Source organism: Mauremys mutica, chromosome 5 (genome assembly GCF_020497125.1).
Source record: "Mauremys mutica isolate MM-2020 ecotype Southern chromosome 5, ASM2049712v1, whole genome shotgun sequence".
Taxonomy (NCBI): Eukaryota; Metazoa; Chordata; order Testudines; family Geoemydidae; genus Mauremys; species Mauremys mutica.
The window spans coordinates 99,773,828-99,792,184 of record NC_059076.1 but is presented as its reverse complement, the minus strand read 5'-3'; the positions used below and the strand labels follow the sequence as shown (position 1 = coordinate 99,792,184).

The window sequence follows — 18,357 nt, the reverse complement described above, 5'->3', positions numbered from 1 at the left end:
GCCATTTTGAATTTCTGCAGAACAGGTTTCTACATGTCCTTAGAACTATTTTCTTGCCAATTTACATGTTTAAAGAGACAACATCGCTTTATTTGAAAGCATAACATGTTCTTTCATTTGTTTTTATGAAATACAATTTATCATAGCACAATCTTTTCTTTCAAAGCTTTATAAAAATTTGTACTTGCCGTATACTGATAAGCGTCTTTGCAGAGCATACAGTATCTCAGAGGTAGCATAGGTATCACATGTTGCCAGAGATGTTGTGATAAGTGCTCATTTTTATTACATGGGAGGATAAATTAGTGTTTCTAGAAAAATTAATTTATAAGCCATAGATTCTTAACTGCATATGCAATTTTTTAAAGGTGTGCTCAAATGTAATGTATACAGTCGTGTTAAGGATGCACCCTTTGCTTGACCTGATCTCTCCTGAAATGGCAGACAGATGTGTGGGAAGAGGTCACAAGAATAAAAAATTATTACATAAAATTCAAGATCCACAATTGTTTATGAAGTACTTTTTCTTGTAGGTATGAACCTCTCTCTTGTAAAGGGGCATTTCAGAATATCCTAACATCCATGAGACAGATTTTCAAAAGGCATTTAGGTGCCCTAAAATGCAAATAAGCACCTAATGGGATTTTCAAAGTTCCTAAGCAGTTGAGGTGCCTAACTCCCACTGGTTTCAGTGGGAGTTAGGTGCATTTTTTTGGTGCCACATAAAAGCTTCTTTTGAATATTTGTTATTAGCACTGTAAAAGTTATACAATTTTTGTCGAATATATATTTTTGCTTTTTGTGCCTGCAAGTAGGTTTGAATTTCCAAAATGCAAACTGAGACATATTGAATAACCCACATATGGCCTAATATTTTATACTCTTTTGGAAGAAACATTAAATGAATAGATATTAAACTTCCAAAAGTGGCTTCTATACAGGTGCAGTAATTAGTTTTTGCTCTACATTTAGGAAGCTGTGTTTAACTGACTAATCTGTTTTGGCTGATAAAAGTCAGTATTTTAATATTGAGCAAATTCATATTTACCTGTGAGACCAAGTAAAATAAAACAAAACAAATATAATGCTAAAAATGGCATTATGAGATTGTTCTAGCTCCCACTGAAGTCAATGGGACCTCAAAAGAAGCCAGATCAGGTGCTCTCTCTCAGTGATACTCTCGAACTCATTGAACCATCCCAAGGGTATAACAACAATTTTTAAAAGTTTGGATACAGTTAATAAATGTGAGTGCTCAAGAAAGTCAGAGACTAAAAGCACTGGTTAGAGTCAGGCGGAGCAGTGAAGTTCATCCCTGTTCAGAGAGCCAGCACAAGCTCTACACACCACTTAAAGCCCCACTTCAGTCTGGCCTGAAGTGGGATTAAGTGCTGCCCAGGTTTTATGCTGGTGCTCTGCACAACGGTGAGCTTCACCCAGTTGTGAAGGTTTCACTACACAGCTCCATTAATTAAATTTAATGCTGACATGTCACATCCATGCTATTCCCCTGTTGAACTTTTGCACAGGAAACAAAGTGTGTTTGTGATGCAGTCAAGTGTCCACTAAAGTCTAGGATGACACCACCAGAATTTGAAAGTAGGTGTCTCGTCTCCACATGTGAAAAACTAGTAATGTACATTTAACCTGCTGCACTGCCTTGTTCTTCCACCTATTCCGCATCCCTTAAAAGTGATGACACTAGAACATGAAAGGGTTCCCTTCAGCTACTCAAATTATTTCTGGGTAGGTGACTAACTTTATTCCTTTATTTTAGTTATTAATATTTTATTAAAAATAAACAATTGTACAAAATATACATTATTTCCTTATTTTAATATTAAGAGAGGGCAACAGCTATTACAGCTAAAATAAATGGCTGTTTGTCTTCAATGCTTCTTTTTCTTAAGTAAGGTAAATAAACTTGAATTATATGAGAAAAATGATTACCAATAAATAAGGCTGAATGTGTTGAAAGGGTGTTTTTACTAGACCAATTAATTCTCACAAATCTTTTAGCTTATGCTCTATTTACAAACTGACATGTCACAGAATAGTGACTCATTGTCAAGATTACAAAACATGGGGGATTAAGCAGTTTATAAACTGCCAGTATTCATTCTATACATAACATTTTATATTAGATCACTACAAGGATTATTCAGACTATGTTTTATACCATATTACGATAGCAACACCTGGCACAATATTTATATAGCAAGTATGGCAAAAAGGTGGTGGATCAAGGTAAAGTCACACAGCAGAAGATGCATCTATGATCAGAAGAATCCTGCCATCACAGGTAAAGATGTCTCACATGTGGCTGACCCACAGAGTTGCAGGCTGGTGTCCAGAACTTAGGGTGACCAGATATCCTGATTTTATAGGGATAGTCCTGATTTTTGGGTCTTTTTCTTATATAGGCTCTTATTACCCCCGCCCCCATCCCGATTTTTCACACTTGCTGCCTGGTCACCCTATCAGACCTCTTCATAGAAGGAGAAGTATGTTTTGTCACTGAGGCCAACTAGTGCATGCTGCTTACGTTCACATCAGATTGTGAAGCAGTTACACCCCTTTCGCTACTAACTACACACCCTCAGTCTGTGGTATGCACCTTGTTCCTTAAGCTGAATGCAGATTGCTGTCTATGTCATTGCGCCATGATAGGATGCCATATGCCCTAGCCTCACCTCACCACACCCTGCTGAGCTGCATGCTTGTCAACCTTTGTACCATGAACCCTTTCCTCACCTGCATAGCTTTGTGCAAGTTTTAGGTTAAAAAACCTACACCAAACAGAGCTTTTATAACTCCTCCCACCCCCAAAAAAGTGCCAGAGACTCCGTGAGGGCATCCTCTCTTGCCAATCTAATGTGGAAGGAGTGCAGGTACTATAGTGATAGGCAGAAGTACAAAACCGTAAGGTAAGATACTCTTTTCAGTCCTATGCTTCACTTTCGCCATAAAATATTTCTCTCTCTCCAAGAAAAATTTGAGGCCATTCTTTGCATGACCATGTTTTATAGGCCTTTGACAAGGTGAGAGGGTAAATAGTGAATGGCTGTTAGGAACATTGTAGCTGAATTGAAAGGAAGGTGTGAATGGGTAAATGTTGTAAAGAAAGTAATAAAGCTGCTCTCTACCTTTCCTGCTCCTGAAAATATGGCTACAATGATTCAGAATTCTCTTCAATCCCTAGTTTTCTTGTGGATAACAAACTGAGCTAATTCAGGATGTGTCTTGTTTCCAAGCTTCCTGTTTCTAGGGGGTCATATTTTCAAGTGGATGTTCCCTAATCACAAAGGACCAAATCCTTGAGCCTATGCAAAGTCTGAGTCCATGACAGTGGTTCTCAAACTTTTATACTGGTCACCCCTTTCACCTAGCAAGCCTCCGACTCCCGCCTCCCCCTTATAAATTAAAACCAGTGGGCTGTAGCCCACAAAAGCTTATGCTCAAATAAATTTGTTAGTCTCTAAGGTGCCACAAGTACTCCTGTTCTTTTTTTAATATATTTAACACTATTAAAAATGCTAGAGGCAAAGTGGGGTTTAGGGTGGAGGCTGATAGCTCACGCCCCCCCCCACCATGTAATAACCTCGTGATCCCCTGAGGGGTCCCAACCCCCAGTTTGAGAACCCCTGGTCTATGAGCTGAGGGCCTGAGCAGAAAGGAATAACTTCCAGTGGCTGTGGAGTGGTTGCAGAATTACTTCCAAGTAATTTCTGCATCTTCAGAGCAGTGCTGCTTTAGTTCTTATGCTTCTCCACAGGTATTTTTAGCTGATAGATCCATGTAGCCACACATCCACTACTTCAGAAAATCTCCTGTGTTCTGGGGCACCCTCCCACTGTTTAGTGAAACAGTACCAGTTCTGCTGCAGCCAAAGCCCTCCTCACCAGCAAGGGTGGGGGAGGACACAAGGGGAACAGGAATTAGCCTCAATTATTGAACATAGTCAGAAATATTAGATTTTTACAAAGCCATGTTCTCAATTAAATTGAAGCTTGTCAACTGACCAATCACTACTAAACCTTCAGTGATTCTCCTCTTTGATAACTCTGTGTTAAATTCTTTTTCTTGAGATGATTTTAACATAGTAATGTACAGTCAATCATACATGTCGATCTTCTATGGCCCCATTACCCTAGTATCTGTGTGCTTCCCAAATGTATTAAAATAGAAGTAACTTTTCTCTTTCTCCTTTCCCAGCCGGTAGGAGAAATAGCTTGCTTAGTTTATAATTATATGTGTGTATGTGAAGAACCTATGGAGGAAATGTGACTTTGAGCGAACATATACCCATAAAAATACAGAGTAAGCCAAGTTCATCCTTGGTATAACAACTCCAAGCCTGAAATCAGTAATGTTACTCCAGACATGAATTTAGCCCATTACATATAAATTTTAAGGCACTAAATTGGTGCATAATTATACATTCAGGAAACACGAATAAAATAATCAGGCAAAGTTGGTTCCATGCTTTTGTTATAATCTGTGCTGTGGGTTTTTGCGACTTCCAGAAGTCGTCTGAGAGGATGTGAGACAAAACTAATGTAAAGTAGTAAGGTTAAACTGAGGCCCCACAACACTTTTTTGTACTATTAAAATGGAAACGCTATTCATTCTTTCGGGAGCAATTATGGTCAAAATTTAAATCTATGTGAAATGAAAGGTGTCTTGTATGTTACTTTTTATTAAATTCAAAGAAGATGCCGACATAGAGAAGGTCATGCCCCCATGTAATTAGTCAAGTATGCTAGTTCAGAGAGGAAAAAAAATATTACATTTACATTTGAAAAGGTATTTTATACATGTTATATAGTAGAAAAGGTTACTTTTGCCTGATGTTGCTAATGTTGGGAAATGAAATTTTAAAAAAGCAATTATTAATCAGTTCTGAATATAAATATCTCCTGTCTGTGTGTTCCATTCTATGCATCCGAAGAAGTGAGCTGTAGCTCACGAAACCTCATGCTAAAATAAATTTGTTAGTCTTTAAGGTGCCACAAGTACTCCTGTTCTTTTTGCGGATACAGACTAACACAGCCGCTACTCTGAATGCTACTAATGCTACTGTACCTACTCTACTAGTATTAGAGTATTGCTGCCTACAGTAGAAGAGAATTCTAACATACAGCTGATGCTTACTAACCCATTCTGGAAAAACACTGATCTTATCATTTATTGCTGTGAATCACCCCCACTGAATTCAGTAATGGTAGGCATAGAGCCTACTGCTATAAGACATTCAATGAAACTCAAAGGTGGCAAATTTAAAACTAGTAACAGAAAATACTCTTTCATCAATGCAAAATTAGCCCATAGAACTCGTTGCTACAAGATGTCATCAAGGCCAAGAGCTTGGCAGGATTTAAAGACAGACTAGATATTTATGTGGATAGCAAAAATATTCATAGTTATAGCAGTAAATATTTTTTTTAAAGACGATAAACAGTCAGGAGGTATATAAACCCTCTAGCTCCAAGGCATAAGTCAACCTTTAACTATTGAGAATAGGAGGAAACATTTTCTTAGAGCAAGTTGTTCCACCACTGACTACTGCATAGTTTCTTGTATGTTCATCTTAAGCCCCTGGACTACATGGACTACTGGGGTCTGATTCCATATGGCATTTCCTGTATACCTATCTGAGTAGCCCTCTGGATGCCAACGGGCCCATTCACAGTAGTAAGCACTAAGCTCGGTAGTACATATTTACAGGATAGGGCTCCTAACATACCATTCACCCCTGTGCAGAGGTCCAGTGCAAGGTTTATGTCCCACTTAAGCTCTCTGCACAGTGGTTGAGTTCACCCCAGTGAGGCAGAGAACAATGAAGAAGTTAGTCCCTTGTGCATGTGCAAGTGCCTTTTAATTTGGGCTAAGCAGCCCAGCCTATCAGTAAATTTGGAACATTTTTAATTGGAGTAGAGATTTCTTAAAGCAACAAAAAATCATCTACAGCCTTGTGATTTTAGCTTTTATTGTGGCTGAATTATAAAGGAACGTGGTCTTGAATTACTACAATCTCAAGGGAGAAAGGGAGAGATATTGTAGTAATTCAAGACCAAGTTTTCTTATATATAGTAACAAAAGGTCAGATTACAAGAGGTGCCTCCCTGAGTACACTATGATCATGCTCTGCTAAGAGCAACCAACCTCCCCCACTACCTCTGATGCTCAAAGGTCACCATATCAGAGTGAACAAGGTCCAACAGTAACTAACAATTTAATCCTAAACACCACTGAACCGAAGCTATTGTGAAAATGTACTTAGCTGTAACTACTAAAAGGACTTAAACTTGGGGTAAAATTCATTCCTGAACAGTAGGACGACAAAGGCTTATGCACCACTACTCCCATTAAATGAGACTTAAATGTGGATATGCGTCATGCTGGCCCTCTATATGTGGTGAACTTCACCCTTGGACACTACACCTCACAACCACATATCCTCCTTATTTCTGAAGGGTAATGAATGCTCAATATTTTTGTAACTATGAGGTCAAATCGCTCAGTGGAAAATCATGTTGATTTCAATGGAAACTGTGGGTACTTAGCACCTCTGAAAATCAGATCTTTTACTGAGGTGCCTAAATATAGACTTAGGAGCCTGATTTTAGATATCCACACTTGAAAATTCTGGGTTAGGTAAACTGCCACAGGCAGGAGTGAAAGTAACTTAAAAGACTTACCGATACTCTGGAGTCCTGAGCAGGGGGCAGGGCCTCAACCGAAAGAGGCAGGGCCTTTAGAGCCCCGGGCCCTTTAAATCTCGATTTAAAGGGCCCTGGGTTCCGGCTGCGGTAGTGGCAGCTGGAAGCCCAGGGCCCTTTAATCACTGCTGGAGCTACCAGCTGTAGAGGTGGCTGGGAGCCCCGGGGCTCAGGGGCCAATTAAAGGGCCTGGTGCTCCGGCTACCGCAGAGGAGCTCTGGGCCCTGCTGCCAGAGCCCCGGGGTAGCAGCAGCGTCTGGGGGCTCCGGCGGTGATTTAAAGGACCAGGGGCTCCCAGCCACCACTACCACAGCGAAGCCCCGGGCCCTTTAAATTGCCGACGGAGCCCCGGGGGGTCCCAGCTGCTGCCGCTACAGTGGGGCTCTGGCAACAGGGCTCGGGTGGCGATTTATAGCGCCTGGGGCTTTAGCCACCGGTACTGCCCCTGGCTCTTTAAATCTCCGCCTGGCTCTGGCAGTGTGGCTCTAGCGGCAATTTAAAGGGCCCGGGGCGTAGTGGCAGCCAGAGCCCTGGGCCCTTTAAATTGCTGCCAGAGCCCTGCTGCCGCTACCCCAAGACTCCGGCAATGGGGCTCAGGCAGTGATTTAAACGGCCCAGGGCTCTGGCTGCCGCTACCACCCCGGGCCTTTAAATCGCCGCCTGAGCCCTGCTGCCAGAGCCCTGGGGTAGCAGCGGCGGGGCTCCTGCAGTGATTTAAAGAGCCACAGGCCCCACTGTGGTACCGGCGGCTGGGAGCCCTTGGCCCTTTAAATCACTGCCGGAGCCCTTGGCCGCCGCTGCTACCCCGGAGCTCTGGCAGCAGGGGCTACCGCAGTGGAACCCTGGGCCCTTTAAATCGCCGCTGGAGTCCAGGGCTCCCGGCCACCTCCGCTACCCGAGGGCTCCAGCAGCAGGGCTCAAGTGGTGATTTAAAGGGCCCGGGGCTTCAGTTGCTGCTACCACCCCGGGCCCTTTAAATCGCCATGTGAGCCCTGCTGCCAGAGCCCTGGGGTAGCGGCGGGGGGGCTCTTGCGGTAATTTAAAGGCCCAAGGGCTCCCAGCCGCCGCTACTGCTGCTGGGAGCCCCAGGGCCTTTAAATTGCCGCCTAGGGAAGCCAGTATGCCATACTGGGGCATACTGGCTTACTTTCACCTCTGGCCACAGGCCACATAATAAGTCAATTACAGAACCAAGAATAAACCCCCAGAAGGTCTGTCTCCCAGGCACTCACTTTAACCACTAAATTGCACTCCAGAAATAGTGTCAAGAAAATTGTCAAAATCTGAAAATGCATGTAATTATACTCTGGGCAAAAGGTGAACTTCCGGACCTAGACCATACTAACCTTTAGTTTAACTTAACAGTTTACCTTAAATTTTAACTGACATATGCCCTAAAAAAGAAGTCGTTCATCAGAAAGACTTAATTCAGACCTTATTAAAATTTCGGTAGGTACAAATAAGGTACTGTAATTTATAACAGAACAGGATAATTAAGCCATCTAGGAAAACTGGTGTCAGGGCATAGAGTTAAGAGATAAGGAAACAATAAACTTGTCTCATTTTCAGTCTGCTGGAATCTTAAACTGAGCACATTTGCAGAAAAATCATGATTTTTAGTTTCTTGCACCTATTCTATAGTGTTTTAACTACAAAGCAGCACTACCGTTGACTCCAGAGGGAGCTGCTTGCTTTCTTCCCTTTAATGGGATGGGAAAGCTACAAAGAAACCATTATCATTGAGGAGAGAAGGAATATGATCTCAGGGCTATTTTATTTAAAAAACTAGCTATTGGAAAATTTTTTAGCAAGCAGTATTTGATAAGAATATTGCCAAGACATTTTGCAGAGCTTCCAAAATGTTTTTTGTTTTACTCACTATGATTTGACGACATCAGAAAATGTGAAACTGGATATTGGTTTATCAAAATGTTTTTTGTGTTGCTTAGTAATGTTTTCTGTTTAGCAAACTGTTTAGAATGCAGGGATTCTCATACTTTTCGGAGTGTGAACTAGATTTTAATAGAGAGGGTGTCTTGTGGGCCCCTCCCTTTTCATTTACAGTTATATAACATGTCTGTAGAAACCATAGCAGTCTGTTCCCATCACCCTGGACATACTGACCACCTACATTGTTCTTGTCTCCCCTGTTCTCCTAGACATATTTCTCCTGTTAGTGGCTGACAGCTCTAATCCACACTGATGGCTACAGTACCTAAAAGTGTCTCCCATTGCCTTTCTTCTTCTTTTAACATAGCCATGGTCCCTAACTTAGGCAGTTAGAGTGGGTTTTCCTCCTTGTTTCCAAATCCTTTTTTCAGGCTCTACTTTGAAGAGCCTGCACACCTTCAGAAATAGCTGGAAACGTGGCCAACAAGGAAATATTCTGCGGAACATCAGTTTGGGGAATCTCTGGTTTAGTGAGATCCCTACTAGACCCGTGGGAATAAAAGATTTTTTGGGTCAGTGGCCAAACAGAAAAATTAGAGGGGAAAGTTGTTTCATGTCACCCTAAAGGAAAATTATTCAATTTTTCCAGCAAACACAAAAAGTTGAAAATATTTTGTTTTGGGTCAAATGAAACAAAACATTTAGTTTTATTTTCAAGGTTAATTACTATTTAAAAATAAAATTCTAAATGAAAACTCTGTTCAAATTAAAATGTCAAAAAGAAATATTTTGATTTTTTTTTCAGAATTTTTTTCTGTTTGCTTTTTTACATAGCATTTAAGGCCAGAAAAGACCAACCAGCACATCTAGTCTGCCCTTCTCCACATCAGAGGCCACTCAATCTCACCAAGTTACCCTGTATTGAGCCTAATAGCCTGGATTAGACTAAAGTATCAGCCCTCAAAAGATTAAACTATTGTGTAACACAGGCAGAGACTAGGAGGGACCAAGGTGCACCAATGCCCGAGGTTCCTGCAGTGGTAAAGAATTGATCTGGTGAGAAATACCCAGATGATCCTAGCAAGCAACCAGCACCCAAGGCTGCAGGGGAAGGCAAAAGACCCCAAGGTCTCTGCCAATCTAACTTTGGGGAAAATTCCTTCCCAACCCCAGAAATGGTGATCAGGTTGACGCTGAACATGTGAGCAAGACATATCAGCAATTGTTTTCAACCAAAACCATTCCATGCAAATTCGTCAAATGTTTTGGTCAAGCGAAATCTGCATTTTTTTATTTTAAAAAGTTTTGTCTAAAAAATTTAACACAGCTCTACGCCCTACTACAACCTCCACCTTTCTGGCCTTTTTAATATTTGCCGTGTACCCTTCAGTTTGTCCAAAACTCTGCTGTAAAAGTCAGCTACCTCCCCTGATAGTATGATCATATTCAGCCTCTCTAAGGCCATGTCTGGTAGATCGGTGCCGCTGCAATCGATGCAGTGGGTGTTGATTTAGTGGGTCTAGTGAAGTTCCACTAAATCGATGGCAGATCGCTCTCCAGTCAACTCCGGTACTCCACCGGAATGAAAAGATGAAAGTAAGTCGATGGGAGAGCATCTCCTGTTAATGCAGCGCAGTGTAGACACCGTGGTAAGTCAACCTAAGCTACGTTGACTCCAGTTACGTTATTCACATAACTGAAGTAGAGTAACTTAGGTCGACTTACCGCAGTAGTGTAGATAAGGCCTTAAAATCCCTTCACTGTCTCCCTATTGCCTCAAATTAAGCTCTTGCTTGCTTGCTTTCATGGGCCTCATGAATTTATCTCCTTCCTACATCTCTGTTTTTATCATTTTTTGCTTCCCAGTGCCTTCTGCACTTAGCCCAGGCTTCACATCTGACGACCTGACTACTGTCTCGGTGTCCTTCTCCCATATTTTCCTGAGTGTCTTCTTTCATGTGATCTTCTTTGCCTGAAACCAGCTTTTAAATTTTGCTTCTCGTGCCTCATCTTCCTCCTTTAAGCCACTTCTCAAAACCTATTTCTTCAAGCAAGTTTATAAACTACAGTGTTATATTCATACTAACAACAGTCACCAAAACAAGCAAAAGATGTGTAACTCTTAAGATAATAGACTCCTCTCCCAAAAATCTCATGATCTTACTGTCTTCACTCTCATTCTCTTTCCTCCATCAACTTCCTCTTTGTGTCTATTATCTCCTGTTGTTCTAGTGTTAACTTGGATTATAAATTTGGGGGGGCAGGGACTCTTTATTTGGTTTGTAAAGTGCCATGCATGCCAATGGCACTGTTTAATTACTACTAATAAAGGGATATAATCATTTTGAAATTTAGTCCATTTAAAAACAAAAGAATTTCAGTAATTTCAGCTGCTATATTTATGCCAGTCCTGAGATTTCCCCTGCTAATTTATTTGGTGTTACAATAATGTTTCCTTAAAGTGTTTTTAAAAAGTGTTTTTCTCCCTTCTGCTATATGAGAGACCCACACAAACAGGGAAAAGTGACCAAGTGACTAATAGGGGAAATAGCAAAACTGAGTATACGCATAGCACCAGATATTCATATGCTCAGCACCCATCTGCGTCTGTTGTGACATTTCAACCCCAATATGCTGAGCTCTTTTGAAACTCTGGCCCATATTGCTGTCAAATGCACACAGTAAACATAATGGGGAAATACCAGAAAAATATTTTTCTCTCTAATCTCTTTCATTTATAGTAATCTCTGGTGTTCCTCGGTACAATGTATAGCAGTTAATTTTAACATAATAGTAACAAGGAAAACATTTTCAGACAGAAGTTGACTGCGTCCCTCTAATAAAACCAGAAGCAACTACAAAAATCAGCAGATATGTTGCAGCCTAAAGAATCAGCTATACTCATGAATGAGGATGGCAAAAGGCAACATTTATCTCCTGATGTCTGCTTGAAGGTTTGGGTGTCCATGAAGGCTTGTACAGTGGCTTTGTGCATCCTCCTCCTTTAAGCTTTCTGCAGAGACCAAAAATCAGTTTGCTTATTATCTTTTTAAAGGCTTTGTTTCCTGTGTTTTCATGGTCAAAGGAAGCTGAAGTACCAAAAACACTCTAGTGTTTAATATTGAACAATGTTCTTGTTTCTCATCTGAATGAGGAAGCCATAGCTTGTGCATCTGTCCAGGTGGTGAGATTTCAGAATGGTTTTCAGCTTATTAATAAATTATGACTGTGGCTGTGGTAAATTTAGACCAGAATTATCAAAGAAATCAGGGAACTGAATGAAGGCAGGGATAATTTACAACAGTGCAAACAGAACCCATCAGTACCTGCCAGAGTTTCTAAAAATGGCCTACCAAGTTAAGCGTGCACTGTTTTACAACCTGCAATATTACGTTCTCAGATCAAAATAAGAGAACTGTGATCTGACATTCCTTGTTGTGGGAATACAAATATGTTGCATTCATGAGTAAACATGTTCATATATGATAAAATTGCTTTTCTTCTCAGCGGGCCAAATGCTGTCCCCCATCCCCAGGGGTACAAGGCACAAAATGCAGCTGAGCCAATTATGTGGTAGCAGAGGCACGGGGGCACTCCACACCCCCTGCATGTTCTAGAACACTGCTCCATTGTCTCTTTCCATACGTCTGTGGAGGGAGATATTGGGAGTTTGTAAAATGTATAGAGTGTGGAGCCATTTCTACAGTCCAGGGACTGCACTACAGGCTGCAGAATGAGTGTGTGAATGTCCTGTGCCCTGTCACTAGTTAGAGAGAGGATTCTCTTAATTCAATCATTTGGTAAATTGCCTGTTCATTCAGTGCTTATCTTTACTCGTAAACTTTCCACAAATGATGATGAGAGGTCCTGTTAATTTTTACCCTGTTGGCATAGAGTGGGATAAGGTGTCAAAAATATTCAAAATACAGTACCCTCATGATTTCTGTTTCCAATGAATGCTATATATAAAAGCAGACACTTTGGCTCCTTATGCTCCCTGTTTTAACAATAGTTATCTCTGTAAGTAAACAGACTACCTAGACTATGCTTGCCTACAGTATGGCACTTTATTCCCATGTTAAATAACAGTAGCTTACTCTCCCTAAACAAACTCAATTAATTGCTAACGATAATAGGACCCATTGTGGCAATTTTAACAATCCTGTTTTTCCAGCACAGGGGACATGCTGCCTTATTTGCCTTTCTGTTAGGACTTTTCTACAAACTAGTTCGCTTTTCCTCCTTTAACTCACACACTGAATTTGTGCAGCCAGCACAGCATTAGGAATTGAAACTACTTCAAATAGTGCAATAGTTTCCCGATGATAGAACATATGTGACTGCAGACCCTTCACAGTGGATCAGGAAATACAGGTTTTGAACTCTCAACTGACTGTTTATAAGTGATAGTGTGAACTCCTTTTTATAAATGCCAGTTTCCTTATGTTGCAATTAATTTGAGTAAAGTATCAATTGATTTTATTTCACACTGGATAACCACCTTACTTAAAACTGGGAACTTCTTAGCAATTGCTAACGTTAGTGCTACAAAGAAATGGAAAGGAGATAACTTTCATGGGCTATGATAATTTTCCAAAATTCCTTGTGTACACTGTTTCAGGTAACCTAAAACAGACTTGCTAATGTCCAATCATCTGCTCACCCGGGGTGAGAATTCTCTTGACAAGCAAGAATATCCTTACCATTCTTATCATCATGGGAAAGGGTGCTTGAGCACATTTTGTGCCTAGGTTTGGGCTGGTAGTTCCAGATTTTGGGAAGCTGATTTGAAAACCAAAACTTCTTGAGCAAATGCATTTAAATGCTGCTGATTAATCCTGAAGGTACTTTTAACGTTATTCTTATTGCACTTGTCAAACACTAAGGGATGGTCAGATAATCAACAAGCTAGACTGGCAGCATATTCTTTACCTTCAAATCTTGATTAGTGCAAAAATAAGATATGCGTCGGCTGTTTCTGTGTCCCCAAAAGAAGAATCTCTCATATGTAAGCAAAATGGTAGAGATGATTTACGCTACTCTCTTTCTGTTCACACGTCTTTGTGCAGCCAGCAGTTGGGCAGATTAGAACTCTAAGAAATGGCAGAAAGAGTGTGCATAACCTGAGGTCGCCTTAGAATACCCTGGACACTAATGAAGTAGCCATACTGTATGGCAAGTTGCATGTAAATTCTGCAGCAAGGCCCCCAGAGCCCACTGCCTGCCATTCCCCTCTAATCATAGCTATTTACATCTGGACTATGTGGAAGGTATAAAGTCTGTGTCAGGTCATATGGATGTTCTAGAGTCTGCATCAGATCATGCAGAGTTCCGTCAAGCTATGTGGACCATATACCCTCATACTAAGCCACAAAAACGTGCAGACTTCATTAAGTCCATGTTGGCTGCAAGTATGCCCAGTAGTGTGTAATATATGTGGCTCATATGTTAATGATACATACTTTTTCCCCCCCTGCAAACAACATTTGTGCTGTAGTATTTAAATGAAAGCCACTCTTACTGTCTAACTGCTTGCCTTATATGCCCTTTCAAAAATAGTCAACGGTACTGCTGATAAAGCCAAGCAGGTTAAATCAATTTAGGAGTTTGCAGCTCATGCAATTTAGAAGTTATGGTGATCCACACAAAACAAACAAACAATCTCTGAAAGTAAACAACCACAATTTTTGGTTTCCATAGCTCCAAAATGCATATGATTTGCCTGAAACTTTCCAGAAAAAACCTACCCTGGGCTGAAATCTTACATGAGAAACTTCACTTTGATTTTGATAATTTTGAAGAGCAGATATTTGAAAATTAGGCTAACTGCCAGAAAGTGATTTCAACTCTAATGATAGAGAAATTAGCATCCTCTTACAATCAAGATCAGGAGGGTCTTACAATGGGAAGTGTTAGTGCCACTCAGGGCCGGCTCCAGCATTTTTACTGCCCCAAGTGGCGAAGAAAAAAAAAAAAGCCACGATCGGCGGCAGCTCTACCACGCCGCTTCATTCTTCGGGGGCAATTCGGTGGCTGGTCCTTCGCTCCCAGAGGGACTGAGGGACCCACCACTGAATTGCCGCTGAAGAGCCGGACGTGCTGCCCCTTCTCCTTGGCCGCCCCAAGCACCTGCTTGCTGCGCTGGTGCCTGGAGCCGGCCCTAGTACCACTTATTATTAAGGTTGCCCATCAGTCCCACCTATAATACTGCTGTCATTGAAATACTGTGATTAGAATTGGTAGAATATTTTTCCAGTGAAATAAAGTTTCACTGGAAAATGTGGAGTCAACAAGCTCAAAATATTTCGCCAGAGACATCTGGGTTCAACAAACTTTATGCAGATCCAAAGGGAACCCTGCCTGGATTCCTGGCAGGCTGCTGGGGACTCAGGAAGCACTAGAGTCCATGATTCACAGGCAGACTCGCCAGCAACTGCCAGTCCTGGGAAGCAAATTTCTTTTCAGAACACTATGTGAGGATGTTTCCAAAACAATATCTATCTATCTATTTTGTGACAAACACATACAAATTCAGTTTTGGTTTTTAACTGAATTATTTTTCAGTTTTTTTGGCTCATCTCCTCAACCGAAAAATCAGTTATTCAGTCTGTTAATTGTGATATCATATTTAACTAATATAGCAAAAATTCTGGTGTTAACTAGCAAAGTAGAGAATCAGACTTCATAGCCATATTTGAATGAGGGAGTTATATTTTACAGCTGAGAGGCTGTAGAACTGATGAGATATGTCTTTAAAAGGTAAGTTGCATGCTGTATTGTATCTAGAAGAGAACCAGCTGAGATGTGGATGGCATCCCAGCTGTGTTTATGGGATTCTCCTCACAGTTCGACACAGAGATTTACAGTGAAAGTACTGACTTAGCAATTTGAACCAAATAAGAAACTGGCGGTCACCAAGAAAGGATTCTGGCAGTGCTATATTTAATAATTCAATGTGTCCTGTCATCTGATTGCATATATTTTAGGCTTTGGATAGTTATTGTCATTAGCATTATTATAATCTTAGAAATTACAAAGATCTGACATTATTTATACTTTTCACATGTAGCCAAATATACTCTAATACAGTGGTTCTCAAACTTTTGTACTAGTAACCCCTTTTACATAGAGAGCCTCTAAGTGAGAACCCTCCCCCCCTTATAAATTAAAAGCACTTTTAAATATATTTAACACCATCATAAATGCTGGAGGCAAAGTGGGGTTTGGGGTGGAGGTTGACAGCTCACGACCCCCTCATGTAATAATCTCAAGACCCCTGAGGGGTCCTGACCCCCAGTTTGTGAACCCCTGCTATAGTACATATGGTAAATAATCATTTAAGCCCAGCTCCTGCAAACTCTTACATATGTGTTTAACTTTAAGCACTGAGTAGACCCACTGAAGTGTTTACCAATTACCAATATGCGTAAGAGTTTGCAGGATTGGAGCCTTCGTCAATGCTAAGTAGACTTGGGAGTATTTGGATAACACGTTTCTTAATGTTTCTGCACCATGTGAAAATCTGTATAGACAATATACTTGATTTTTGCAAATCTTTGCTCACATGGGTAATTCTTACCCACATAAAGGTTTGCACAATCAGGCCTAGTATTAATAATAAAAAACCCCTTGATTTACTAAAAATGAGCAATAAATATATTTTAAAAATTAAACAGAAAGCACCTAAGGCTCTAGACCAGCACAGCATTGAAGCATGTGTTTAAAACAGATGTAATCCCATTGGCTTCAGTGGTGCTGCATAATGCAGCTTTAGGGATCCATCTGCATGGAGATCATTGACAAGTCAGGGCCTTAGGGCCAAATCTTATTTGCCTTCCCCCAAGGATAATAACATTGATGTGAATGGGATTACTCACACGAGGAAGAAGTGTCCCTCAAAGGTGTGGCTAAATTCATTTTTACTTGGTGCCTTCTTTTCATAGAAGAGCTAATCTTGACCTTCTTATTTGGGAGGCGGAGGGGAAGGGGGAAGAGTTACAGATGCTCTAAGTTAATGAAAAATGATGTCATGAATGGGACACTCATTTTAAATTAATGTGTAAGGATTGCTTCACCCGCTATTGAAATGCAGAAACCTTTGGGATGAAACACAACTGTTTAACATTGTACAGAAACACTAGGCCCTGATTCTGCAACTGGATCCATGCAGACAGATTCCTGTGCCCATTCTGTGCATCGCTGACTTCTGTGGGGCTGTACACAGGTGCAGGGAACAAGAACTCATTGCAGGTTTGGGGCTTAAATTTGTAACGTACTTCGGGATGAAATGCAGTTCATGATTGTTCATTAACATGTTACCTTCCTCTATATTGCATTTGTGAAGCAGTGATGGTAAACTTTAAGCACAGGAAGCAGCAAACTTCAGCTCTGAAAACCTCAGGATGTTTTCCATCCCGATGTGTTGCCCTCAGAAAGGTGGGAATTCAGACCCTTCCACTGGCTATTCACTCTCTGATTAATTAGTTACCACTCAGCTGTCTGATGCAGGGCTTTGGAGCTGTGCTCCAGCTCCACTCCAGCTCCAGACAAAAACCTGCAGCTCCACTGCTCCGGAGCTGCTCCGCGCTCCATCTCTGGGCTCCGCTCCAAAGCCCTGGTCTGATGTGGGTTCACCCTCCCATAGAGTTCTTTCCCTCTCTGATAGCTAATCCTTTTAACCAGGGGGAAACAAGCAGCTGCAGTGTTCTTTTGGCCATTTTGCATCTCATTGCTGTAGGCTGCACCTTCCTCCTTTGAAGCTGGTAAAATGTTTTGTTTGTTTGTTTGTTTTTTGTCTTTTCTTCTTGTGATCAGCCAGGCAGGGCCGGCTCCAGGCACCAGCCCAGCAAGCAGGTGCTTGAGACGGCCAACGGAGAGGGGCAGCACATCTGGCTCTTCGGTGGCAATTCGGCGGGGGGTCCCTCACTCCCTCTCGGAGCGAAGGACCAGCCGCTGAATTGCTGCCGAAAACTGAAGCGGCAGTGGTAGAGCTGATCACGATCACAGCTTTTTATTTATTTATTTATTTATTTGCTGCTTGGGGTGGCAAAAACCCTGGAGCCGGCCAGGTGCTAATGGCTTATGAGAAATAAACAATGAGAAATAAACAAGTCTGTTCAGATTTTATATTCTTAATGAATTAGGTTTTTGAAAGCTAACTTGAACTGCATGATCCCAGGCTGGTACAGCCCCAAACGGTTTCCCAGGACAGTTTTTCTTAAAGGGCCTTCAGCTTCCGCATTCTACCACAAATTAATATATTGCAATATTTGGCCCTGTGTCAGTGGTTCTCAAACTTTTTTACTGGTGACCACTTTCACATAGCAAGCCTCTGAGTGCAACCCCCCTTTATAAATTAAAAACATGTTTTTATATATTTAACACCATTATAAATGCTGGAGGCAAAGCAGTATTTGGGGTGGAGGCTGACAGCTCACGACCCCCTCATGTAATAACCTCGTGACCCCTCTGAGGGGCCCAACCCCCAGTTTGAGAACCCTTGCCCTATGTAATTCCCATTGAAGTCAATGGGAAGCCATCCACTGAGGGCTGAATCAGTGAGCATTAATGGTTGTGTGTCTGTATTTGTAAAACTATTAAGATCAAAAGGGATGAAAGAAAAACTATAAACTATTGCAAATACAAAATAATGTCATTCTATAAACACTGTTTTTAAGCAAAGAGGAAAACATAACTGTTTACAAATAATATACTGCTAGTGTAATACATGTAGTCAAGATGTACT

The 18,357-nt window shown here is 41.2% G+C and overlaps 1 protein-coding gene and 1 long non-coding RNA gene across 5 annotated transcripts in view; one reads left to right on the top strand and one right to left on the bottom strand.

Moving 5' to 3' along the window:
- LOC123371289 overlaps positions 1-18,357 on the top strand; it is a 165,421-nt gene that overhangs the window by 54,205 nt on the left and 92,859 nt on the right. The gene's annotated exons all lie outside the window — the stretch shown is intronic.
- Positions 1-18,357, bottom strand: part of RBM47 (RNA binding motif protein 47) — a 106,221-nt gene that overhangs the window by 35,766 nt on the left and 52,098 nt on the right. The gene's annotated exons all lie outside the window — the stretch shown is intronic.